Source organism: Lagopus leucura, unplaced genomic scaffold (assembly GCF_019238085.1).
Source record: "Lagopus leucura isolate 7727_CA_CO unplaced genomic scaffold, USGS_WTPT01 Super-Scaffold_100001, whole genome shotgun sequence".
NCBI classification, from domain to species: domain Eukaryota; kingdom Metazoa; phylum Chordata; class Aves; order Galliformes; family Phasianidae; genus Lagopus; species Lagopus leucura.
Window position 1 is genome coordinate 34,962,710 of NW_024962262.1, and position 25,194 is coordinate 34,987,903.

The 25,194-nt window shown below is 40.1% G+C and overlaps 1 protein-coding gene across 2 annotated transcripts in view; it reads left to right on the forward strand.

Moving 5' to 3' along the window:
- Positions 1-25,194, forward strand: part of HS6ST3 (heparan sulfate 6-O-sulfotransferase 3) — a 281,690-nt gene that overhangs the window by 235,052 nt on the left and 21,444 nt on the right. The gene's annotated exons all lie outside the window — the stretch shown is intronic.

Consider the following 25,194-nt stretch of genomic DNA (forward strand, 5'->3'; position numbering starts at 1 on the left):
TTTACTCTCCAATTGAAAATGGAACGTTGAGCTGTGACAATGCTATTTACTAAATCTGTGTTAGATGTAACTGCTCGACCAGGCAGCTTTAGTGTGGTTCTTCTGTGGTGCTAAGCTCTGCTGTTCATGTGTTGCTGCCTTCCAACCCTTCTTTGCTCCTTTTTAGTGGTGTGAGTGTGTCATCTGCCTAGGTGCTGCTGCAGGCCGTAGCTCAGATGGTGCCAATGTCCTGCTAGTGCACTCTTGAAACTGATATTTCTCCATCTATTTGATTTAATTCTTTCAATATGTTTCATCCTGGTAGAAAAAGATAGTTCCTTGTCTTTTATTCTAGAACAGACAGAAACATGAAAATTAATGATGCTCTTGGAGAACTCAGTCTGTTCTCGTATCAGAGATAAGGTTTCTTTCAGAAGGACAGTGGACAAGGTATTCCAGAAGCCTTAAGGGCTTCCTGGTGAAGATTTACCTCTTAAGAGGAGGACAGGTGGAGATGTGTGCTTTCCTGTTCCAGCTTCAAAAGGAGCAATAGTTCTAGAAAAGGAATTTGGCCCAGCTACTCCAAAAACTGCAGTTTCTCATTTGTGCATCTCAAGCAAGCTCTATTCCCAGTGCTGCAGCCTTGTGAACAGGAGAACCTGAGGACCGTTACTGTGGGGGTAGGTGCACAGGAGCTCTCTGTTCCTCTGCTCCATCTGTCACAATGACAGCAGCCATAAAAAGAGGACTATTATTCCTTATACAGAAAACTTTCTCAAAATTTCTCCCCTTAACTGTCTAATTTTTGGCTATATCAAAGGAACAAAGTGCCACATGCACTGAGTTATCAGAGGAACAGCGTTCATAAAAATGTTGACATTACTTACCATCATCTAGGCTTGATTGGTAATGTTAGTGGAAAGAAGGCAAAATTTATGTAAACAATTTACTTCTGTTAGAATTATTGAAAAAGGTAAGTATCTCCAATGTAATAAAACTAAGAAATTGTATTTATGACAGTGCTAGAATTCCAGGGGAATTACGTTTACATTTTACATTAAGTAAACAGGAGCCATACTATATGTTTTGTTAGCATACTTTTTACAGATCAAAACGTTTTAAGTCAAACCAGTTCACACTACGCCATAAAAGTGAATTCTTATTTTGTTTCAAATATCTCCTAGATGATAAATGGAATAATGGGCAGAAGACCTGGAGGAAATGTGCAAATTTAATTTGAAAAGAGTATATCCTCTTAATTCTCTTTGCATTACTTCTCTGTATGATCCATGCTCCAAAGTCTGACAGATGTATTGATAGGAGTCCTTCATATGTTGGACAGACAGCATTTCCTGCATGCTGCTAGATCTACTAAGTTTTTTGAGCCATGATTTCCAGTGCAATTAATTCTTGTTCAACTCTAGAATTTATCATCTTAGTGACCTGCTGCTTCTTAAGAGAAAGAAACCTCTCACAACATAGTTGCAGAATGCAGAATTTCCTAACTGCTAACTGCATTCTGTTCACCTTGAGTGATTTTGAGAGCTGAACGGCCCTTTGAAGGGACTGAGTTTGGAAGGACATTTTCCTATGCAGCACAACAGCTTGTTGTTTCAGAAACACTGTGAGGAGAGGAGGCACTGAATTGCTGAAATTCAGAGGCAGAAGGAACCTTTGGCCTCAATATAATAAGCTTTTAGCTGAATATAGTAAGCTGACTGTGATTGGTTAATAAGTCTTTTGGGAAATCATGTTCCAGTATTTCCATAGGAATAGAGCTGCTGCTCTAAAAAATGAGAGGCTTCCTTTTGGGACTGTGAGCTATTTGCTATTTACTGGCCCACTAGCTCGGATGGGGAATGGTAGGAATTCCCTGAGGAAGTTCCAATCAGCGCAGGGGCGATAAAAGAGAATAAGACTAGCAGATCACATCACAGCAGTGTAGTTTTATACTGTAAGTGATTGCAGGCAAATGGGTTTAATTCATTTGGACACAACTTGAAACAGTTGGAACTCATTCTTTCTTTTCTCTAACTTCTTTTTCATCGTATTTTCTATATTACATTTTCATCAGTCTTTTCTTTCTTAGTCACCTTGGAACAATTTGCCCTGTTGAATAATGTGAACATCAGAAAGTTAGAGTAAAGGAGCCAACAACACAAATACCTTGTCCTTGCAGAATGCTTTGATCCATCAGCTTCAAAATGCAAACTGTATTTCTTCTTTGAGTATAATTAAATGTATGTATAAGCCAGTACAGAAAAGTCACGTGCCCAAAGGTGAAAAGGAGAAAAAAATTGTAGTTACAACGGCAAAAGTCATGAGAAGTATCAGTGTAACACACTGATTAAACTACTGCATGTGACTCAGTCTGAAAATTTGCACTAGTTTTCTGGTTAAGACTAAACAGAAATGGATAATTATTTAGGCCTATGTGAAGAGTTATGCATCAGCATCATCACCCTTACGAGCTTGGACAAGCAAATGGAAGATCCAAAGGCAGGAGGGATGACTCTTGGAATTATTCGTCTCCATGAATCAATCTGTTGCCTCTGCTCAGAGGCAGCTCTTGAGCTTTTGTCATACTAAGCCAGAACTCCTAGAACTGAATATTTGATTAAACTTTTCCTCGTTGTTTGATTGAACATTAAACAATCTGTAGCCTGTCTTTTGAAATCCTAGCCTACCTGGCTTCTTAAAGCATATGAATAGTAGAACTACTCTTTGCTCACTGTTACTGTCGGAAATAAGTTTTTAACTGATGCCGGCCATGGTATCACCTTTGTGTATGAGGGGAGGATATTTTTTTATCATAGTTATCCCTGCAAAGTTCTTTTTGTGAGATCACTCCAAGAACTGAGAATCTTTTTTAGTTCAGAAGACACAAAAGTTTCATCTATGGTTCACGTGCATCTCAGGAGAGATCTTTACGGTGGGATTCAGTTATCCGGTCCTTATAGTGATATCCGGAGTCTTATGTGATATCAGTAGCCCAACTTTTTCTCTTCTAGCTCTTCTGCAGCAGTATTTTTTTTAAAATGAAACTTACAATTGATCTTGATATGCTTTCAGTGTTATGGTGCATGCTGAAGAGAAGACTTGGAAACAGCTGTCACAACCCAATGAACAACATCTCTGACTATCAAAGTAACACTCAACTCTGTGAGCGTGGTGACTTGTGCCCAGGAAATGCCAACTATTTTGCTATGCAGCATGTAGCAAACACAGCTTATACAGCTGTCTCCCAGTATGTGACTGCAAGTCTGCAGCCTGAAAGTAAGACATAACTTTTATAGGTGACAGAAAGCAATAATATTTGGTTGACGTATTAATGGATGAAGATATCACCTCCACGTACAAAAATGTTGCACTCTGCTGATATCAGCATTTTATAGGAGACAACGTGGATATTTCTTTTTGATGATTTTCTTCTCATTGCTCTAGGAACATCTACAGAAAAGATGAATAGAAAAGGGATTTTTAGTGGCACTGCAAAAATGCAGTTTACCCCACCTTTCTAGTCTTTCACAAACAAAAACTTTTGCCCCAGTGCTAATGTCCAATCATCATAATAAAATAACTAAAACCACACAGCTAAAAGTAATGTAAGAATACTGTGAGACTCTGTTCAGCAGAGCCTCATGCCAGGACAAGAGGCAGAGGGAACAAACTGTATCCCAGGAGGCTCCCTCTGAACAACCAGGAGCAGTGCTGCGCTGTGTGGGTGCTGGAGCACTGGCACAGGCTGCCCAGAGGCTGTGGGGTCTCCTCCCTGGACCTCTGCAGAAGCCTCCTGGCCATGATTTTGTGCATTTTTTTCTAGCGTGTCCCTGCTTGAGCATGGGGTTGGACTAGAGGGAGCCAGAGGTGTCTCCCAACCTCAATCATTCTGCATGATTCTCTGTATGATATGGAATTTACAAAAATGCAAGAGAAAGAGAAAAGAGTAGCATTAACAAAAATACAGCAGGTTTTAAAGCAGAAGATTTGGCTAGATTTCATAACGCTGAACAGATCTGCTAACTGTATTTTATTAGTTCAATCTTGTTTTCCTAGCACAAAAGATTAACAACAGATTATTATTTTTTTTCCTATTCAGAAGCAGGAGTTCTCCTAGGAGCTCTAGCCAGACAAAGCCGTATTACATAACAGTTTATGAGACAGAATTGGATAAAATTTGGAGATGATTGATGACATGATTGCTACCAGTTGTCTGTGGGATGTCTGAAGCCTTCAGCTTTTCTGCTGGGAGTTCTGTATGTAATTCTCCTGCTACATAGATCTCAACAAGGCAGCTCTTGGGAGCCACAGTGTTTAAATGTCTCTTTTAACAAGAATATTCATAGTGCACTGGGGATAACTTTGCTGAGTCTGAGCCTTTACGTAAACATCTGTTCATCATATTTTTGTTTGCTTGCTTGTTTTTAAATCAAAATGTGTGCGCGTGTATGTGTGTGTGCGTGTGTAAATAAATTAGAAAGTAATACAGCAACGAATCAGATCCTCTTGATTTTTTATAGATCTGTTTCTCAGAATGATATTCTTATGTAAGCATCATCTCTGGACATACAGTGGGGAAGAAGATATAATATTCAGTGTAAGTGCTAAGTATCAAAGTACTTGAGACAGTACTTGACAAAGTACTTGACAGGAAAACGCCTGTCCACAGGCCATTCCATGACTTTTCTGGTTAGGAAATTAACTAGCTAAGCTAAGTTTGAAACTTAGTACCCTTGTCCTGAGAATCTGAGTGCCTGTCTTGTTGGTTTATGCAGGCCACATTATATCCTGCTCCAGGGAAGAAAGTTTTTTGTGGAGTATCTGTTCTCTACCTCGGTACAGCAGAATGGGGTAGAGTGTTTTTAATAACCCTGGCTTGGGTGAGACCAAAGTCAAAAACAACAGTAAAAGAATGTTAAAAAATTGATCAGTGTTCCAAGCAAAATAAGCTCCTCCCTGGAAATGTATTTGTAGAGGAAACAGTATAGCACTGCTCCCCTAAGAATATAGATTCGAAAGAAAGTTGGGTATACTGTTAGATACGGTTCCTCACTGAAAAATCAGTGTATTTAAAGCAGAGTCAAAGATATAAGAATAAGAAATTTAATCTTCTTCTTACTTTTTTAATTTGTAACGTTCATCAAATAGCACTTTCATTAAATAATTATTTTTGCATACTTTACAGCTCAAATCCTAAGGATTATTCTCTTTGTATACTGCTTTGTCTTTCAGGACAATTATAATTACTGTAGAAAACCTCATTGTAGCGATTAGCTTTTTATCTACGGGTCTCAAAGCACTAAAGGAGCTAATAGTCATTATCCCTGGTTTGTCTGTGAGGAAAGAGTCATGAGATAATGGAGAGACTGATAAAGGACAACTGGAAGAGTATAACAATGGCCAAAATGGGAGCAGAACCAGAGATCTACCTTGTGTTTTCCAGAACGCTATTTGTCTTGAGCCTTTGCTCCCTAAAGAGGTTTTCTTCCAACAATGTTATGTTATGTTGTCATGTTATATTGTTCAGTTCTGCATTTTCCACTGATAGAGAACTACGTAACAAGGGTTTTATATTTAAAACAGCATGTATTTGAACATTAAGCAACTGTCTCTGCATGAAGTCCAGGACTCTTTAACAGGATGTTTTTGTGCCAAACCAGGCATTTGCTATGTTACACTCCCGAAAGCAGAGGAACAAAATGATCGACTAGGTTTTTTCTTTCCACAGCGATGACTGAAGTAAAAACAGTAGTTTGGTTATTTATGCCAATGACAGCTACTGATTTGTCTGGCAAAATGAATTGTCCTTTCCCTTGGCATGTGCTGTTCTGTTTAAAACATGTTGGATGTTTATAATCCAAATGCACCTCATTTACGGCTAAGGGGAGACCAAGCCCTCTACCTCCTTCAGAAAGTCACTGAATGTGAACTGCCTTTAAGAGATGTCTTTTTCTCCATGTTGAGCGTTGGCAGGTTGTGGTGAACGGTACCCAGCCTTGTCTGTGGGTCTCAGGAACTTTAGACAGATGTATTTCTGTGTGTTTAGGGAGAGAGAACATGTGATCACATATTCCCTTTAGCCTAAAGGAGGAAAAATATCTCCCTTCTTTGTAGGTGTGATTAAACTTGTCAATTAAAGAATACGTCAATATATCTTTAGTAGAGGTTACTCTGTCAGGTAGCATTGTGAAGCCTGAGCATATACAAGAATGAATCATTCAAAACAACACTGATTTTAAAAGAAGTTCCATAGCACATTATAAGAAGGGAGGGAGCTGACATATTCTTTGAAAAGGTCACTTAAAACCTATAGGCACTGGTAAATATTAATATTTATTGCTTGTCTAAAAAGTTCTCATGCATATACTTACTCCTTAAAGGTTGGTAATTGTGGCTGATAAAACCAATAAAGTTCTTGTTCTTATCTATTCAGAACTTTTCCTCCATTCTTTTCCATCTTAGAACTTTTTTTCTGTGCATCTTTTTTTTTGTTGTTGTTTTTGTTTTTGTTTTGCTGAACGATTTGGAAGCAAGGGGAAATTATATTACTATTATTATTATTTGGAGCTACACAGTTATACTATTAAGGTTAATGATGCCAGCAATTAAAAGGCATCTCGTTATTTGGAAACTGTCAGTTGGGACAAATTGTTCTTTAATGTCTCTACACATGGATTACTTTGATGGGAATGGAGGAAATCAGTAGGTCAGTGCAATATTTCTTGTTGCTTTTTGCTGTCAGAAAGCTTCCCCAGCTGTCCTTGAAAAGCGTTTCAGGAACATATAAACTATGTTACACCACCCCTTATCTTTCTTATGGGTATTAGTTACAAATATTCTCATTAACTCTCCGTCAATGAATTATGGACTAGCTATTTATGGTACAGAATTATAAATTGTCTGGGACTGTTTATGCTCATGGGTTTCTGGCTCTGAAATTTGCCTTCTTTTTATAAATCTGTTTTATAAAACATGTCTGGATTTCTAGTTGTTGGATGAGTTGCTTCATCGTGTGAGCTTCCCAAATACATTTTTCCCTTTTTGTAATGTTTTGGATGGCTTGAAATTCTTTTCCTCATCAAAATGAATGATCTCCAATCCCAGACTGGTTGCTCAACTGTGCTCGTATGTATCCACAGCTCCATGTGCAGCCAAGAGGGAGGAATATCTCTGTCAGCTCAAAATTTTGCCATCAGTACTTCTGGTAAAGTTCATTGCAGTTAAAATTGAGGCAGCAGCACTGATGTTTTCTGCCATTCCAAGCTCCATTTTGGCTGTTCTCATCATTCACTAAGCATATGTGGTGGTATCTGCAGTGCATTTCGCTAGAAGATTTTCGGGTTTATTTTGGGCAATTAGAAGTGACAACATCAACATTTAGAGCATTGCTTGTATTCCCTTTACTTATTAAAGAGAACAGCTGGTTAATACTGATAATATGTTGAAGCAAGCACATATGGATACACAAATACACATAAATATCTAGGGAAAACTTGTCATGATTTTCTGATGCTATTCTCTTATATTCTTTTACCAGATAACAGTAAAAAAAAAAAAAAAAAAAAAAAAAAAAAAAAAAGTTTTCATTTGTTTTTAGCCTCAAAGTGATAAAACACAATGAAAGATCACTGTTTTGATCTAGCAAGTACTTCAGGCTAAAATGCTATTTGAATACTTAAAGTCAGCATAGGAGAAAGTACTGCAATATGTTCCCTACAGTAGCATCAGGAGGTAGACACTATCCTACCCACTCTGTGCAACTTCCAGCAAAAATCCACACCAAAGCCATGCATTTCGGTGGGAATTAAAGCAGCTCTAATGAAGCCAGAAGCTCGTAGACCTTAGGGAGAGTTCATGCAACTCATCTTGTCCCAAACACCCATGTTAATGCACCTGCTGGTAGTAAACAGGAACTTGCTCCACTTCTATGATCCTATAAAATCATTAATGTGTTTTATTGCTTTGTCCTGCAAAGCAAGGAAGCTGGAATGCATGAGACCAAATATAGGAAGATTTTGAGAAATTCTGCTGTTTTGTTGTATCCTGTTTCCGCGTCCCTGCTTTCTACTCAGAAACAGTTTGTTTTAAGCAATGAAAAATGTTGTTTGGAGTTTTTGCCTTTGTTGGCAAATATAGATTCAATTTACAAGCAGATCTCTGAGCTAGCTCAAGTCTGAACTTTACTAGATATGAATAATCCTTCCACTTTTAATAGGAATCTCCAAAAATGGTTTCTTTCCCAAAGGCTAGAGAAAGTCAACGATGATTCATTTTTGTTTTCCTAAATAATTACATAGTTCAACATAATTATTCAATAATACTGTTTGTTTAGCCTTGTTATTAAATTGCTCATATGAAACAATTTTCCTTTATTTTTTAACAACTTTGAAATCTGTTCAGGAAAATAAATACTGTAATTAGAAATTAAAAGTCCTGTTGCTTAGTATAATAACTGCATTAGTTTTAAGCAATAAAGTAGATATAAGCTTTGTTCTTTAATTACTATTATTATTATTTTTCTTAATATGTATGTGCCCGATGCTTATTTCCAGCCTGGGGCGTCACATTTGCAGAAGCTGATCCTGAGCCAATCTCCAGTTATTTTTACGTGTGCACCATGGTGTAGCTCATGAAGAACCAGGTGACTGATTGCACTGGTAGAAGGAAAGGGTAAATGAGAAAACATTTAACTAACCACAGGAAACCTAATTACAATCAAAATTGAGTTATATTTTCTCCTTATGTCTGAAATATTTTTGGTATGGGAATTATTTCTGCATCACGAGCTGTAATTGTTTCTTAAGTATATATAAGCCTTCTCACCGTTGCAAGTTTCAGCATGAGATGAGAGATTGATCTCAGGCACGGGCACAGTTGCAAAGATACTAATTCTGGATTCTGTAGGGATTCATCCTCTCAGATTGGTCCATAACAGAACATTTCTCAACCACAATTTTGAATTCAAATGTATATATCCTCTTGGGATTTTCCCACAAATTGGGTTCAGATCTGACATTTTTCATCTTGGGTAGAACTTTGTTTTAGATGCAGGAAAAATGTGTATACAACGTCATGATTGCAGCCCCTACCAGTTAGGTATCTATCAAGCTCTTAATGAAATCTCATTCATTTAACTAGAATGATGTTTTTAATGAAGCAGAACTAAACTTCAGCTGCCTTGAGGGTACAGGAGGTTGTAAAGGCAAAGAGTCTCTATGCATGCTGAACAGTGCTAGAGAAAATTGAGCACAGTGGGCTTGTGAGCACACAGATAATTGTGTGTCAGAGGTGAAGGAATTGTTACTGGTGGGCACTGACTGTGAGAGGCCCTTCCTGGATGGTATCTGCCCTCACAGCTGCAGTGGTAACTCTGCTTAACAGTGTTAACCAAGCACATTATAAGGCAGATGAGCAATGTCACTAGATATCTTGACTTAGCAGCTTGGTCAAGCAAGAGTAGAAGGGGCAACTAAGATAAAAGGGTTTTATCTGGGATTCATTAACTCATGCGTTTGCTCCCTTCCCCCTACCAACAACAGCATCTGTTTATCTCAGACAGAGCAAAACTACAATGATTTTTTTTTCAGGGTACGAATGAATACTGCATCACCTAGAAAGAACAGTTCCTGGTGGGAGGTTTGGGGTCACACAGGCATCTTCTGTGCCTCATGTCTGTGCATACAGTTCTCCTTGTGCATACAGTCATGTCTGTATGCACAAGGAGAAATTGGCTATCTAGCTTTCCAAAAAGAGTCAGGTATTCCAGCAAACATTGCCATTATCTGTGGTTTCCCAACAAGAGAGACTTCTCATGGATGGTTCAGGGGGCTTACTAGCAAAATCCCACTGGCAGCTGAGCTGAAGACACAGGCTGCCACCATACAAACCAGACCCTTATGCAAAGGATTTGACACTATCCAAGCTGACCAGGAAACATGCAGTTACATGGAGCTGTTGATTTTGGTACATTGCAACATCAGTGCGCTCCACAGCTTCCCTCACAGAGGACAACGCTCATCTCAGGAGGACAAGAATCCCAGTAGGAATGCAGCTCCACACTGATACTTCATCTGCGCAAAACAATAAATCAAGCTTTTCATTTGTGGTCTGGTGCTTCTTTCTCTTTAATGGCCGTTCGTTCAGATCTGAGGATGCTTTTCATTACTCCTGAATCCCCCTGACAATGGCTTGTTAAAATCCATGAACAGTGTAACAACAGTAGGCTGCACTGGTCTGATGAGAGACACAGAAATATCGCTTACCACTTACACCAGCTGTGTGAGAAGTTGTTGAGGAGACTGAAGGTGCTTCAGTGTTTGCGCTGAATTTGATGCCAGTTTTATGTTTTCGTGTTCTGTTTTTTAAGTTTCAGTGAAAGCCAAATTCCTGCTCTGAGGGGAACATGTGAAGTAGTTGCCAGTAATAAGATTTGAACCAGAGGATGACAAGTGGGCTGCAGCAGCCCAGCAGCAATGCCTGTAAGAATAGTGTGTCATGGAGATCATTTTAAGGCCATTATTGATTAGCGGAAGATGAATGTGTCTTTTAATGGTATTCTTTGGTGTATCATTGATCTTCATACAGCCCTACCAAGCTGCCTTCAGGTGCTTCACTGAGAGTGCCATACATCGTAGCCCGTAGCCGTGTGGTGATAAATCAAGCAGTACCGATCTGCTGCCCAGCGCTTCCCTGCTCCCTTCAGGCTCTTAGGCTGAAGGCTGCTCTCTGCTCTAGTCAGTAAGCAACTCCTGCTGAAATTCACTTATACCGAGCTTCTCTTTGTTTTCTTAAATCTTTCCTTGCTAGGTCTGATTGATCTGCTCTGGTAACTGGGTAGTCTTCTGCAATTCAGTTAGAACGAAGTAGGAAGGCAGCTTGCTCTTTCTGTAGAATCAGTTTCCTGGTATACATGCATTCTCCTTATGTTCATTAAGCAGGACATTCTGCAAAACTAACATTAGGATTATGGCTTTGTCGATCAACTGGACTGATAAGGCAGGTTTGACTGCTTGAGTGGGAGCAGCTATGGCAGTGAAGGCAATCATCAGTGAGAGCACCATGCAAAATCTGTCAAACAGACCACGGGCATTTATTTTAAAATCTAGCGTCATTAACTTCAATTTGATTAAAGGATATTTAAAACTTTGTAAGCCATAATTGCTTCTAAACAGTGATTTCCTTTCATCAGGGGGAAATTCTGTGTTTCATAAGGCACAAATAAACACTATGCGGAATGGCTTCTTGAAAAATCCATATTGTGGGATGAAAACAGTCTGATCATATGCACTTCTTCTTGTTAAGGCAGCTGGGAAACTCTCATAGTGCAGTTTAATGCTTCTTTAGTTGCAGTAAAAATTCATGCCAGCAGTTTGGTAACCAATATGTTTTGGATTGTTTTTTTGTTTTTTTTTCCATGATGTAGAATGTAGCCATTTCTAGAAATCTTGCAGTTGAGTGGTGTACATTGGTAGAATATTAACTATGCATGTTTTGTGAAAGCAGCTCTTATAAAGAAGAACATCAAATTGTTTTTTCTTTCATAATTTTGGTAGTCTTCATTCTAATACATCGATCAGCCACCACAAATGGCACAAAGATATGTCTATTAGTACATGTTTGGTATTGGTGTTGCTCTGTGACCAAAACCATTTAGTATGAATACTTAAATAAAATATTTCTTGTGCGCGAAAGGCAATTACATGTGGAGCTCCCAGGAGTCATAGTTAATGACTATGGAAGTATCTAAAAGACTTACTCAAAAAGAATTGAACTGTCTCAAACTGTTTGTATTCATACTTCAAGGTAACTTACTGCAGTATTGCTCATTATTTGGGAGTCTAAGTGAAATTATGGAAGGACTCAAGAAATTGTACACTTTTCTCTGATTTAATTTAAAAACATAATCACAGATTTAAGAAAAAAATAACAATTTTTAAAGCAGAAAATGTGATTGGCTAATGGACTTCAAAAATTTTTAAATGGTTACATACTTTTTTCATTGTTGAGGAAAGCATCAATTATTGCAGATGTGAGTTAAGTGTTTCTGCTGATCTTTGGGTAAGTAGTCTTAGTAAAAAGTCTTAGACTTTTGGTGGCTCTTGGCAAGTGGCATTATCAGAGTGACATGGCACAGTCATTCTTCATCGAACTGAAGGTCTGTCCTCCCTTCCCCTGAACTGAGGGGTGAGCAGAGCAGCTTGTTTGCGAAACACAGCCCAGAGACTTTGAAGGGGATTGCCTTGATCAGGGACTGATTATTCTGATGTTCCTCTGGTTGCCTCGAATGGCGATAAGTCCTTTTTGGGACCACCTCACAACCTTGGCCACATATGGTAGCTCCATACGGGATTACTTCTTGGGCTGTTCAGTTATGAAGGGAGGGGTTTGCTGCTGCCCTATGGCTTTGATCACTTAACATTTCAGCCAAAATACATGCAAAAGTGTGTGCATTTCAAGTTTTTCCCCCAAATTTCTGCACTCCAAGAGACAGGCAGAGGTTTCCAGTGAAGGTAAAAACTCCGTTGCCTGGGAACAGCCCAGAGGTATCGTCAGCTTTAAAATAATGCAGGGAAACAGGGTTTTGTCACTTCACAGAATAGTTTCTGAGTGTCAATAAGGACTGTTGCAGTCAGGATTCTTTTCTGAACTGGTAGCATGTTTTTGTTCTACAAGGGTTTGTTTTTCAAGAATGCCTCAACGATTTGAGCTGCAAATCTGCAGCTCAGCTCTGGTATGTAAGCCTTTCCTGGTGACATCTTTATTAATCTTAGATGCACTGCATCTCTCCAGGTGGGCAGCCCTGGCATATTTGCATTATCAATCTAATCCAGTTTCTTTTGACATAACCAGGGTATCAGTGTTTCCCAAAGCATATCTGTATCTGTTTCCTATAATTCTGTAGGTGAAACAGCATGATGAGTTCTAAATTACTTTTTTTTTTTTTCTGTGCTTCTATCTGTAGATGACATGTTGAGCTGTGCTAAATGTTTGCAATTTGGCATGTATCACATGACTCTTATTCCTGACTAGTAAGAGGAAAAATAAATATCTGTAGTCCAAGTGTAATTCTTACATCACGTTTGCCCCCTGCACTCGTAAGCTTCTTCCTGTTAGGTGACAGTTTAATTATCCTAACAGGCAGTTGTGATTATGGAGTACAAGTTGACTTGTCAGGTACCCAGCATAATCCCATGTGCATTAGAGGAAAGTGCAAATATTAAACATCAGTTTAGAAAGCTTGAATTATGCTATTCATAAAATGACTTCCCAGGACAGAGGACCTGCCTAAGGGCTGGTTCTGTGGTATCCTCTGACTTGAGTCTTCTCTCTGTTTTACATCGGGGAACTGCAGACCTTACCTTACTGCATTAACCTGGCTTAGAGGCAGCAGATAGGGCACAGGGAAGGCAGCAGAGAGTTGTTTGCCTGCCTCCAGTGGGACTTAGAGCCCCTGGCTTCTGAAGCAGCTGAATGGTCCCAGGATTCCTGAATCTGCTGGTAAATCTCCTGAAGTGTCCTCCATGGGCTCTGTTGCAGGTTTTCAAATTCTTGAGAGTGCTGCTATGTGCTTTTAGCATACTCTGGTCTTTCTTGAATTTGGCTTTTCCTGGGTGTTCTTTATGCAGCACCAGCAGCACCTTGCTCAAATGACAGAATCTGGTCTTTCGGAGTCTTCAGCCTGAGAGCTGACCAAGAAAAACCCTGAGTTCCAGCAGCGCCCAATTCCCCGACAAGCCAGTTCAGGAACCAACAGGAGAGGCAAGCTGAACAGTCAACATTGGTTTATGAAATTTATAAGAAGTAATTTCTGTAGGTACAGTAACACTACAATGTGTTTTATGGCAGATGTTGGTTGATCAGAGGGCCCATCAGGACTAGTATCATTGATCTCTTTTTGATTGTACAGCAAGACGGCAGGGAACCTGAGAAGATCTACTCACACCTCCTAAAAATTGCAGCACTCCAGCCAGTACTTAGGAAACCATCTCCCAGCACTGCAGAGGGCTCAGAGCATTGCTCAGCCTCTGCTGTAGCGTTTCTTTCAGTCGGTGGAACACAAGGCAGATGTTTTACCCTTTCTCTTTCTGGCATGACTCTTGGCAGGCTGTGTGGCCATACTGGACGTGGGAGCTCTCTGCACGTGGGTGGGTATTTCTGCACAGAGAGGAGTGGTGTCTTCTGGGGACAGCACAGCTTGCACATCTGGCTGAGGAGGCCTTTGTGGTCTGCAGGGAGCTGTGCTGAGCTCCTCTGGCAGCAGGAGACTAGAGATGTGGTTGGATGGACCATCCCTGGAGACTTTCAAGGTGAAACTGGATCATGCTTTGGGCAGCCTGATCTAGCTTTGGTGTCCCTGTTCATTGCAGGGAAGTTGGACTAGATGGCCTTCAGAGATCCCTTCCAACACTAAGGGTTCTATGATTCTATGAGACATGATCACATTGCCTTGCCTTGTGGGACTCGCCTGGGTGAAAATCTTCCACATACAAGCACTTCTGAATCAGCCTGCACTTCTCTCTCCAGCAGTGGTTAGGTTTCTATCCTCCTTTGTTTTTCTTTGTCACTCTCTGTCCAAGGCTGACTTCCTCCATTAAAACCTCTCTTCTCTATAAGTGTATTTCTAGATACCTTCACTGCTCATATTTGGAACTAGATTTTCCAAAAGAGCATCCTTTTCACACGGGTTTATGGAAGACTCTGCACTTGCTGCAAATACTTTGCCATTCTTTGTGTGTGTTTCAGGTCTAAAAGCTGCTGGGGTGCTGGGTCCTTTGGAGGGGGCTTAGGGTCTGCTGTGCTGGACTCCTGCAACACCCATCAGTGTCCAGGGCAGAGAGCTGTGTTGGACAAAATCAATGGGCTTATTTCCAGCTAGATGGGGATGTCACAGCAGAGGGATGTCACGTTTTATGTGCATCCTTTACAGTCTGCACTTGTCTGCGCTGCTGCATGGCCTCTGAAGTTACTTGAGAGATGGAGACTGAGGATAGCCACAGACCTCCTCCATGGTCAGAAGTATAGCCCATAAGGACCCCCGGATTTATCAAGGTGGTGGCCACTCAGACTTCTTCACATTGCCAGTTTTTGTTTTTGGTTACCGTCATGACTGACTTTCACCTGTCAGCTTGCACTTTAAATGTGCACACACAAAAAAAGGGCTTGAATTGGATCAAACTTTTCAGTGTTAGAAATGTAAGGGGGAACAAGATAACTTGTCTATTTCCCCTCAGTCTGTGGTGAGCAAAGTTCACGGGGCAGGGAAGGGAAACAACTGATGCCAGCACTGCCATCTCAGCCAGCAGCCTGCAGAGCAGACTGTTAGCTAAACTCCTAAGCCTTTCTTCTGGCATTACATGTAAACCACACTGCTACGTCTGAGGAGTGCTAACATCCAGTTGTGTGGCCTCTGCATACCTGCAATGAAAGGGAATGGAATAAAAGGGGATAAATCACTTATCTTTGTGATTTTATCGGGGAAAAGTGCAAGCAGGTGTTCATGCTGACTTATTCTGGTCTATGACCTTTACTTTAAAGGATTTATTTTGCATTATTCCTTGCTTTACAGCTTTAAAGACATAGTAATGAGGTACTCTCTGTGCATCCTCCTACTCAGAGAAGCTATATTGAGAAGTACAGCTGCAGCCAGCGGGGTGTTAATCACCATTTACCGACAGTCAGTACTAACACAGGCAATTGGAGAGTGTAGTAATTTTCTATAGGACGTCTGCTCTCACCATCCTGTCTTCCATTAATAGGGTAACGTTCAAAATGCTCAAGCATTAGCTATTTTACCGTGGGGAATAGATTTATGTAAACAAACATTATTCTGGGGTGAAATTAGCCAAGGTATTAAATTGATAAACATGATTGCAAACGGGGCCCATGACAAGAAAGCAGAAGACATACAGTGGTGTTCTGCAAAACACCAAATACCTCCCACAGAAGGAAACAGTGGAGTTGGTGAGTTGTGAGCCTCTGACATTAACATGATATTTCCCTGCCCTCTATCAAGTTGTAAAGGGATTTACTGTCTTCCTGCCTTTTGCTTCTGGCCTTGACAGCAGGGATTTTCGGTGTTCAGTATCATTTCAAACAACCATCATTACAACGGTGATTATTCAAGATAATAATTAAATCCTCATACTAGGATGCCATCGCAGTCTTTCCTCCTGCAAATTAGTCATCCTTTGGCTCTTCACCATTTGCTTCCCAGTTGTATAAAAAAGTTTTTTTAAAGAAAACGCTTCCATTAGGGACAACATTAAAAGCACGAAGAACTGTATTAATTTTGGATTTCCATTACCTTTTGCAGTATTACTCAAAATGTAGATTGTCTTGAATACCAGGGGACCAGCATGATGGATCCAAGTGACTAATCGCAGTAGGATTAGAGGTTATTACATGCCAAAGAATTATGTGTCTCATAAAATATTATTAAAACTTAATGTGTTTGATTTTTCTCTTAGAATTATTCAAACAATTTTACAATCTCTGGGTAGCAGACAGTTTGCAAGAGGGTAATCAGAAAATATTCCAAGAAAAATACGAACACATAACTTCTGAATTGTTTCATTATGTGTTATTTTACATTTACATTATGTGTTATATAACATTTGTTATGACTTTTAAACTTAATTATCTCAAAGGGTAGATATTGGGTATGCTCAGTGATTTGCCAGACACTGTAATATTGCAGTATAATGACTCATGGTGGAATATATGCATCTAGATATTTTCATTGTAACTGCTGCCTTTTAAAATATTTAGATCCAAGGCGTGGATTGACAACGGCAGAGTCTCTGTTTTAGAAACTCCTTATGAGAAGAAAAATCCCCATTTTAAAAGGAAGCAAGAAGAAGAGCTTTAAACCTCTTCTGGTGGCATTCCGTCTTCTCCTTGCTTGCCCTCATCTTCACGAGCAAGATGGTTCCATATATAAAAAACACCTCCCAGATCCAATTCAGTGAACATTTGTTTCTGAAGGAAAACAGAAGTCTGAAGGAAATTTGACAAGTGATTTTCCCCTTCTGATGTTTTTATTATTTGCACGTGTACCGGGTGCTCCAGTTTTCAGAGACTGCTCTTAATCCTTTCATGATCAAGTTATTTTCAGTTTTGTCATTAATGGGCAGGGAGAAATAGGTTAGGCTACTTACGTTTTCTCTAGTGTTTCAAACTTGGCATGCATGTTGACTGGATGTGATAGGCCATGGCAAGCAGTACGAACATGAGGAGATGGGCTGCTGCCTGGCTGCTTGTCTTCATGCCAGCCCATGAATGTTCTGAAGGAAATATGCTGCCTGTGAATATTCAGTATCCACTCCTTCACTGTCTCTTCTTCTGTCAGAAAATTATGAAGTCGAAGCAGCTTTTCTGGCCACAGATAGTTTATGGTTCAATACTAGACAGGCCAGCTGATGGGTCAGGAGTGACCAACCAGGGACACAAGGCAGCTGGATGCCCTATTTGTTCCCTCCCACAGGCTGCTTGTGTGACTTTGAGATTACTTAATCTCCTTCTCCAAAGGCAAGGATGATAATATATTCCTTCGTGGATGGAGTGACACATTCATTCCTTGGGCTTGAAGTGCTGTGATGGCAGGATGTATGCAAATATCCAAATAAGCCAAGCATAGGGATTGATGTTAGCAGCACACAGTGCACCAGGAGAAACTGCTGTTCAGTCTGTAGGTGTTGCATCCTCCCACAGAAAATTTTCTCCATTTACTCCTGCTTTAATCCCTTTCACCAGAGCTAGCATCCATGCTGTGATTGAACTAATTAATGTCAATCATTCAGTGGACAGAGAGAACGGCATGCGTAGGGCCTAAGGGGAATTTGAGCTGCAGAGACCTTCAGTGGCAGCAGATTTTTCTCTGCTGGCTGAATGCTGATGCTTGGGAATAGGAAGGTATAAATGGATCCAGAGGACAGATAAAAGACTACTTCTACTCCTGGCAAAAGATATGACAGTTTAAAGCAATAGCTTTTTGGTTTGTGTAACAACCCTGCCATATTTGAGATGCTTATGGAAAATGTATTGCTTTGGCTTGCCTCTCAGCCTGCAAGTACTTGGCTTCCTTACACTTACAGCTTGATGTGGAACTGAATCTGGAAAAACAAAGTTATTTTTAGAGAAAGGGATGAATACCACTGAATGGGGATAGGATTTCCCTGTGACACAATAACATGCAAAAGCAGCTGCTCAGATCAGCAGCTCCTCTAATCAAGCCCTGATGTACAGGTTTGTCCAGGGTCTATTCCTGATGCATTTGCCAATATCATAAAACCTGTGTGTCAGCACTGTGAGAAGGAGAAGCTGCTCCAGACTATATTTGGACATTTGCAGCATTTAAAGGCGGTGTGATTGCTCCTGCATCAGCTTAACTGTGCTTCAAAACCCGCTTTGAACTAAGCATGGATACCATTGGTTATGGGTCAGGCTCACTGCTGGCAAGAGAATTTATAACTGGTGGTGGCACGGCAGCTTATGGCAGAGGATGACAGCATGCCACTGAGATAAATTACGGTACCAGCAGGCAGGAAGTGATGCCAGCGATTAAACCCATTGCCTGTTTTCACCACTTTGCAGATAAAAATAAAACTGATTTTTGCATTTGGAAACCTGGCGAGGAATAATAAAAAGAAATGCAGAAAAAATCCAGTTGTTTTTTTTTTTGTGTGTTACATTCAACTCTGTACCCTCCTTTAAGATATTTCCAAGGCAGCGTACCCTCTGGTGAGCAGCAGAGTGTTGTTTGGCAGGTGGCAGTACTTCCAAAATGTCATTGTGCACTAAAAAACACAAAGATTGGCATCTCTTTCCTGCTGACATTTTAATACACCTTTCTGATGAGAGCATCACTGTGTGAGAGGCCAGAACGTTTGCTATCTGCCGAGATCTTTGATTGAAGGTGCTCCCTAGGAGCAGAGCACTGGGGTTCAGCTGAGTGTCTTGAAAGAAGGGATTGCCTGAGTGTTATTTATGACAATCTCTGCTTCAGAGTGAGTGTCTAAATGTAAAATACTTCATTTGCCTTTGGAGTATATACAGTCTGATTCCTCCTCCAGCGAGAAGCCAGTCGGCAGGACACTGACATCTGCCAGCATTCAGAAAAGATGCAACATGTGTTCCTTAGAAGTTAAAAATGGAAGAGACATATTGCATTTTCTAACATTGCTTTTCTCTCTGCCTGTGCATATTTGTTCCCTGTGCTAATTCTGGGACAATTAGTACTACTCCAAGTTACTAAAGTTGCCATAATGTCTCAGTCAAAACTGTGTCTCTGCCATCCAGGTATCAGTTATTCTGATTAATTTACATGTGTTTTCTTTCATCTTTCCTTACTGTTCAGCCATTTACCTTTGGGATTCTTTCCCTGCTTTTTTGCGTGCTTTAAATTACATAGTTTTAAATAGCATCATTTGTGCATCCTACAGCTGTTGACATTAAGGGATGTGGTTCTTTCTTGTCTCACCTGGTGAAACCACAGCTGGGGAAACCACTCCTGGAATGGTGTGTTCAGTTGTGGGCTCCTAGAATTAGATGTGAGCATATTGGAGCACATCTAGTAAGGGACACAAAGATGATGAAAGGGCAGGAGCATCTGAATGTATGAGGAACAGCTTGAGAGGGATGGCACTGTTTGGCAGAGAAGGCTCAAGAGGGATCATAGGAACATGGATAAATACCTGATGGGGGATACTTACAGAGCCATACTTTCTCAGTGTTGTCCAAGAGGCCATGAGCATAAACTGAACTGCAGGAAATACCATTTAAACATAGGAAAAAAAAACATTTTTACTATGATGGATGGAGTCCAGACACTGGAACAGGTTGTGCAGAGAGGTTGTGGAGTTTCAATCTCTGGAGATACCTGAAAGCCAAATGGAAACAGTCCTGAGCAAGTTTCTATAGTTGACTGTCTCAGTGCTCAGGAGTTAATACAGTCCGGCTACACAGGTTTGCTCCTGTTCTGGCAGCAGTTTGCTGCCATTTCCTCCAGATTGTCTGTATTTTTTCTTATCCCAAGATACTCAGGACAATTTGCTGTAAGTCAGCAGAGCTGTACCATAAAATGGAGTCGTTTGAAATGAGAAGTGAAAAAATTTCTGTCTTTTTTTTTGTATGTGTAAAAAGCATTTCCTAAGTTATTCCGTAATTCTAATTCCTAGTGTTTCCATCCCTCAAAATTGAAGTTTCAGGTTATATTTTCCTTCATACGTCCTCATACATTTTTAAAGATTATTCTTTTTATTAAATTCTCAAAGTGTCTTTGTCTTCTTTTCAGGTCATCCAGTTAGTTGGCATCTTCCATGTTACTATCATCTTCACAATTAATTAGTTCACTTGATATCTTTTCACTAAAAGTCTTTAATCGTTGTATATTACACTAGATAACATTGCATCCAACAGCATTGATCAAAGCAGCACCTATTATAAATTTCTGTTTGCAGTATTTCCAGGCTTGACATTAATTTCTGTTTTTCCCCATGATTTAATTACCAGGCTATAAGACCACGTCAAGCACTGAGAAATGGTTCCATTTTTTTCATGGATTTATGGAACACCATTACATTTTACAGCAGTTTGTATACATTGATTGCACTCCTCTAATACCTTCACTGTGGTGATTGCAATCACTTGCAGCTTCATGCTGCACTCTTGTAGAAGACATCCTTCTTGAACTGGAATCTAGATACAGCTTTAAAAGCTTAATTTCCACCTCTCATTTCTAGAAATCTTAGTGTCTGAGTTTACAATTTATGGGCAAAATTGCGATCGCTTGTCAAGCTCTAAGCTCAGGCAACTAGTCACTGCATTCCTTAATGAAATCTCTCAGTGTTACTGGTTCTTATCAGAAACAGAAGGGACTAAATAGCCCCACATATACCATGCACATTCCAAAGTGCATCATAATTTCCTCTACCAAGTGACAGCAATGAGCGGGTCTTGGCAAAAGCTCGGAGGCAGAAGACGTTTATAAATGGACTGGACCATCATTTAGTTTAAATTATAAGGCAATAAACCAATAACTCAGTGGATGACTGAGCAGCTACACTTATGAAGCTAGAGATCTCGGTGCAACAGTGAAACAAAACAAGCAGCACTCAACTTTTTAAATGCCAGAGAGAGCCATCGTTTCTAAGTCAGTGTTTTATAAAAGAAGTGGTACAACCATATTGTTTTTCCAATAATGTAAGGCAAGTCACCTGGGGAAAATCTCTTTGCTAGCTGTTCATTAAAGAGTCTTAACTCTTTACCACGTTGCTTACCAATTGCTGAAAAGAAACAGCGTCTACCAAATGCAGTGTGATGTCTGTCAGTCCCTGAGTTGAATTTCTTTTAATGTCTTTCACATCAAGAATGTGGTGGTGGTGGTGACAGCGGCAGCAACAGGAGGTTGTAACCAAAATGGAATGCAAATCTATGGAGTTCAGTTGGATAACACCTTCACGCAGGTTCATCTCAGGGGTCATAGCTTGGTCTTACAAGGCGACAGTTGAGGTGAGGTTCCCAGCTATCTCTACTGACTGCACCGGGAACTCAAATCCTTAAATGAGAGTAGATATTTAACACTGGGTGACAGCGGGTGAATTAGTTATTACCCTAAGTGTCCTGTGTGAGGAGGTAGCTATCAACAAAGTCAAAAAACGGAAGATACTTTGAATGTGTGTGCTTGCAGTAAACATTTTTCTGCTAAGAGATCAGGAATGGGGGAGGCTTTAGGAGAGAGCTCAGAAGAAAATCTGAGTTTGTACACTTGTTTTACATGTTTTATTTCCTGGTCAAAACTTCTCATTCTCACTGCCATATTCTCAAAAGAAATGTTTTTAGATGCATAGTTAAATTAAAATAAAACATCAAAAAGGTAAGGAAAACCAGACACAATGGTCAAGATCAGCAGCACCATAATGCATTGGGAGAATGTATTTCCAAGGCATTGGAATATAAGCCATAGACAGTTTGCAGGAGCCAATTATTTCTGTGCTCCATGGAGAAACACACACACTGTAGTTCTGAGGACACAGCTGAAAGCAGTGAGAGGCAATTTGGTTAACAGAGTCTCTAGGTCAGGACAGTAGTTAGCAAGAAGAGATCTCACAAAAATCAGTATTTCAGTATACTGAATGTTCAAGTAAAAAAAAAGAAAAAGTTCAGCTGTTTGGTAGTCACAGACCAGAAGAAATACAGGAAGGCAAAGATTCTATGGATGTATTAGCTCCAAAGGATCTCTAAAACTTTGATTATCTGAAGATATCTAGTCATTGAAAACGAGGAACTCGAACATCAGATATAATCCTGTTTATAATCACTGACATTTTATCCCATAGAGAGTCATATCATTGTATTTTGGGCATGTTTTAAAAGTGGTGAACATCAATTTTGTCTGAAAAATTAAACTGGAAGAGTCTATTTTCTTTGAAGCACGTTGGTTTGCCCTCTGCTGGTTTTTCTTGTGTGGATGTGCTGTTGTTGAGTCAGGGACACAAGGCATTGCCCAGCCTCTCAGCCTGTGTGTGCCTTTCAACCCTTCAACCCTTGCAGGCATTCAAGCAGGAGCTGAGCTCCCATATCAGTTCTCTGTTCCTGTCAGTTGTGATGTCTCCTCACAGACGGTTGTGGTCTGGAGCAGTCAAGTTTCAAGCACAAATGAATTCAAAACATCTCCAGAACTGAAGCAATACTGCACCAACTATTTGCTTACCCATATTTACACCATTTATTAGCGCTTTGACTGAATTAATCCCTGTCAGAGAAAATAAAACTGTTTACTTTAATTCAGAGCATGTGCAGTCCACCTATCTCCAGCTAATTTATTGTGCTCACAACTGTCTCTCTGTGTAATGAATTAGATAATAACTTCTCTAAATTTGCAGAAATAATTGAAACCTTGGTTCAATAAGATGCTTAGAGCCTTTAAGTCTTTATTCAGCAAAGTGCACAGGCCCATCTTTAACTTGACACAAGTTAGCAATGGTGATAAGATATCCAGCTGGTCCCTCAGACTGTTTATGAGGGTGGATAGTGATAGGACAAGGGGGAATGGTTTTAAACTGAGACAGGGGTGGTTTAGGTTAGATATTAGGAGAAGTTTTTCACACAGAGGGTGGTGACACACTGGAACAGGTTGCCCAAGGAGGCTGTGGATGCCCCATCCCTGGAGGCATTCAAGGCCAGGCTGGATGTGGCTCTGGGCAGCCTGGTCTGGTGGTTGGTGACCCTGCACATAGCAGGGGGGTTGAAACTAGGTGATCGTTGTGGTCCTTTTGAACCCAGGCCATTCTGTGATTCTATGTTGCTATGATATCTCATCATACTATTTTTGTCTGTAAGCAACTTTGCTTGCAAACCATGCTCATTATTTGTCAGTATAAAGTGGTAGGCTAATTTTAAAATGAACTTTTCTATGTAGCCTGGATATACTGCTTTATAAAGTATATTAATATTACTTATTGCTGGATTGACACTAGATTGGCCTACAACCTATTGGACTAAAAAAAAAAAAAGAAAAAAAGTATTTATATTTCCTGTGAGTATATCAAATAGAATTCTAGGATTGTTTTTGTTGGAAGGGACCTTTAAAGGCCACCTAGTCCAACCCCTGCAATTAACAGGGGTAACTAAAGGTAGATCAGGGTGCTCAGAGCCATGTCCAGCATGACCTTGAATATCTCCAGGGATGGGGCTCCCACACAAGATACTCCCTTTGCATTATGGTTTTGTTTTTTCCTTATCAGCTATTTGGACACAGTCCTTATACTCAGTAATATAATTCTTGCTGGGAAATACATGGAGAAAAATAAGCCGTGTCATATGATTATCTTTCTTTTAATTGCCAGTTGCCTGTGTCTTATCTATTTCTAGTGACTACCACTTAAGGGATGAGTCTGAAAGCACATTACTGCCTTATTAATGACAATCATAGCTTTATTTTGATTTGTACTGTGTGGAAGGTGCAATGAAAAATAAGACACAAACATTTCCAAACCAAAAGTGAGAGAGAGGCAATGGATCACTTAGTAGCTATAATATTTTATACCGGTAAGCATTTCATCTTCCTAGGCCATGCAAACTTCTAATCAGCGCACACAGCAAGAGTGTAACATAGATTAATTACTACATCCTGAAGATGCTGATATTTTAATACTTAGTTGCCCAAGATTCCAGTTGGAATTGAAAAGAGGTGGACTGATTTCCAGCAAAATTAGCGTTCATGAGGAATTCCTGAGACCTCAGGGCCTAAGGAGTGGGTAACAAGTCTGGGAGACTCATACTCAAAGTCTGCCTGATCCAACATGGAGCCCATGAAACATCAGATGTGGTCAGTGAGGTTTCTTAGGATCTTTCAGTTTTGATTCTGTGGATGTGACTGCTTTGGGGCATGTGAGAAGCCCTGTAAGAAACTTTTGGGAAGCAGAAGTGGGGATTGCCTTGCTTCAGGAGTTGTGCAGCACACTGAGAACCTGCAGGTAGATGGGAATGCCTCAAAAAGCAGTACTGACACCTGCTTCTGTCTACAGCTACTGGAGGTGTGTAGCAAGCAAGAGGTGTTTCTTCATATTCTTCCACCACCTGAGGAATGTTAAGCCTGCCTCTTCTATTGCTCACAAAGCTGCTGTAGCTCCTGCTTCCTTGAGGAAAGGATCTGTCCCCAATCTTAGGTTTGATGCTGTTTCACTTTGACCCCAAAAGAAATCACATTCAATGTGCAAGACATGACAGTATGACTTCAGTAGCCAGTGATCTCTGCCCTAATAAATCAACATGCCCTCTGAAAGCAGGAGAGCAACACTGCTTCCTCTTGCACTGCCTCTCCCAACATGCTGAAAGTTTGCCCTTTCATCTTTTTGTTTTGTGTTTGTTTGTTTCTACACATTTTTAATAGGAGGCGTAGGAAACAGTATGAGCCAGAAAAAAAAGAGTTGTATATTTCAAGGCTGGTTATGATAGTGATGGCCATAAGGAAATGAGGAATTCTATAATCTGAGCAGAGTCTGTGTGACGTGCAGTAAATAGAACTTTGAACTATGTGCACTAAGTTGATAAAAAGAAATATTGAACAGTCATCTCACTTGCTGAGCACTGCTTGTTCTGAGCAAAGCAGGAGTTCTGTGGAAAAATAATTTTTATTGCAACTACATATGGTATCATAATGGCAAAATAAAACTGCACAAATAATGTTATTTCCATCATTTTCTAACTCTGAGGGCA